At 28.7% G+C, this 2,540-nt stretch overlaps 2 long non-coding RNA genes across 2 annotated transcripts; both read left to right on the forward strand.

Moving 5' to 3' along the window:
- Positions 1 to 214: 214 nt before the first annotated feature.
- Positions 215 to 562, forward strand: LOC135120262 (uncharacterized). Its single transcript, XR_010278553.1, has 3 exons — positions 215 to 315; positions 375 to 441; positions 501 to 562. It is a non-coding gene; the product is annotated as an uncharacterized LOC135120262 (long non-coding RNA).
- An 837-nt stretch (positions 563 to 1,399) lies between these two features.
- LOC135120260 (uncharacterized) lies at positions 1,400 to 2,339 on the forward strand. Its single transcript, XR_010278552.1, has 3 exons — positions 1,400 to 1,473; positions 1,709 to 1,804; positions 2,219 to 2,339. It is a non-coding gene; the product is annotated as an uncharacterized LOC135120260 (long non-coding RNA).
- The last annotated feature ends 201 nt before the right edge of the window (positions 2,340 to 2,540 follow it).

Raw genomic sequence — 2,540 nt, forward strand, 5'->3', positions numbered from 1 at the left:
TTTTTTTTTGTTGTTTTACCACTTTCCCTTGCTGTCAACTTTAAGAGTTCAGACTTTTTCTTTTCCCAAATTAGAGTCTAATATCCGTGATGTCATTTATAAGTATGGTCATGTCTATCCTAAGTTAAACTGGAGTTCTCCCAGAGTAATATTATAATTTTTACTTCAGTTTTTTTACTGCTTTTACTTAGTTTTTCTAAAATTGCAGGATGCTAGTTGGATTGTTAAAGATAAAATGCTTAAATGCGATAGCGTGTCCGATATTTTTCTTTTATTAAAAAGCTCAGATTTTATTATTCATGACCTGGAACATGCGTTTGTGTTACTTTTCTATAACTTACATAGTCGCAGTTTTACAAGTATCATGAAAGTAGTTACGATAATTGTGAGGAAAAAAATAAGCCTTCTCGCCCCGAAAAATTTTATTTGGTGCTTAAAAAGGTTTCCTTCATACTTTTGAGTACTTAGCTCTTATTAATTTAGTTAATTTCTCTTTTTAGTGGTATTCTTTAAACAACGCCATGGAGTTTAGATGTTTTATTAGGAATAGCAAGTTGGTAGGTGTGATATTTTTATTGCATCGCAAACTTTTTCGTCGCTTTCCTCTTAGTTTTATTTTAGTAGGATACAAATACAGATATTTATTGTTTATTTATTTATCTTTACTTGCTTATGTCAATAGGAAATGGCTTTTGATATCGCTTTACATAGTCTAAGATACCGCTGCTATTATTAGTTATTGTTTTTACATATTTGTTTAAGACTCTATTTTATTATAAATTTTGTTTTTCCGAGTATGAAGATTTTTTAAAAAAAGATCCTTTTAGTCATTTTTAAGGTGATTTTGTCGTGAACATTTATTTTTTTTTATATACTACTTTCTATCCCTCTACATAATTTCTTATTTAAATTGGATCTTTTTTACAAGGCATATCTCAAAGAGACTTTACGTTCTATGAATATATGAAAAACTCCATTGCTGCCATTACTGAAAGGATAATCGATTTTTATTATCAAGAAGTTTTTCAGAAGTTTCAAAGTGATAATTGTATCTTTATTATTATTATTAAGTTTTAAATTGTCACTATGTATACTTAACTATGAAGAGTAATTAGCCATAATTATATTATGTATAGCTTGTAGTTGTTATAAAACTATTTTACACTGTATTGAGTGCGTTTTGACCAAAACTTATGCATCCCCCTATTAAACAGTTAGCTTTATATTGATCTATTACAAGAACTATTTAAATTTTACTGCGTCATTTAACAAATTAGTATTTATAATTGTTTTTATGCTTTGTAGATTGTTAAATTTATTTTTTTTATCGTTAAGTTTAAGTGGACTATATATTATACAAAGATTCACTGGACGTATACGTGGGCCTTAATAGAATATATATTATCGATTTTAATCCGTGGGGCCCTCCTACTGATCCTCTGCTTTTTACTTGGGAGGCCCTTAATAATGAATGTAATATTATTATGGATACTTCAGTTTTTTTTTAAAATACATATATATGCTATAAACATTGAATATAAATTTTATATATATAGCTATATGTTTTTTTGAGCGGATTAAAAGTTGTGGTTTATTTATTAAATTTTTTATTTTTTCGTCATTATTATTGTGTGCGCACTGCGTCGTAATAAAGTGAATACTTTAACTTTCCTGCTCATTTATAATGGCGCTTATTTATTTTTAAAAGCTTTCCCGTTTTGCATGGCTGGGGACAAGAACGTTTCGTTGTATGTTCAAAAAGGAAGTGTAACTCTTGCTGTGAAGATTATGAATGAATACACAGGTTACTATTATACGTCGTATATTTTAGCGGAGTAACATACTATCAAATATATGAGTAACGCCACCGATTTCCACGCGGTGGGCTGCATTCTTATTTATTCACTGTTAATATTAACATCCTTTTTGAGGGGTTATAAATTATACTTATATATATATATCGAGCGTGCCTACTAGTTTTCATGCTGTCCAATTTTTCCAACTTTCTGTTAGCGATATTGATATCAATTTGTTTTTACTTTAGAGCTTATTAAGTCTATATTTATAATTTACTTTTTGTACTTTTTAAATTTAAAGTATATACTTTATATTGTACTATAAATCACGTTTCTTGTTTATGTCAGGTAAATAGAAATACTTAATACTTGTGGTTTTTTTATGTGTTTCTTATACCCGTTCGACTCTTAATACGGTATAGGACTGGGACCCTCGGCATTATACTTGTCCAGTCGACGCCCTTGGGAAGTTCCTTACCCTCTCACAACGGAAAACATAGAAAGAGTAGTCAAGCTATGCCAGGAACAAAATGAAGACACTGAAGCTAGCTAAGAAGTTAATAAATGAGTCATTCGACAATCTTTAGCTTTTACCGATAATTATGTTTAAAGATCATATATATATATTTTTATTGGTGAGTAATGATTATTAACCATCTTTTTTGATTACTCTTTGTAGTATAGGTATTGACATCTAAAGTAATTATTTATTATTATCATACTTATTTGGATCTTATTATTGAT

The sequence above is a fragment of the Zophobas morio genome, unplaced genomic scaffold (genome assembly GCF_036711695.1).
Source record: "Zophobas morio isolate AGI-343-1 ecotype UQ-CSIRO unplaced genomic scaffold, CSIRO_AGI_Zmor_V1 ptg000362l, whole genome shotgun sequence".
Taxonomy (NCBI): Eukaryota; Metazoa; Arthropoda; class Insecta; order Coleoptera; family Tenebrionidae; genus Zophobas; species Zophobas morio.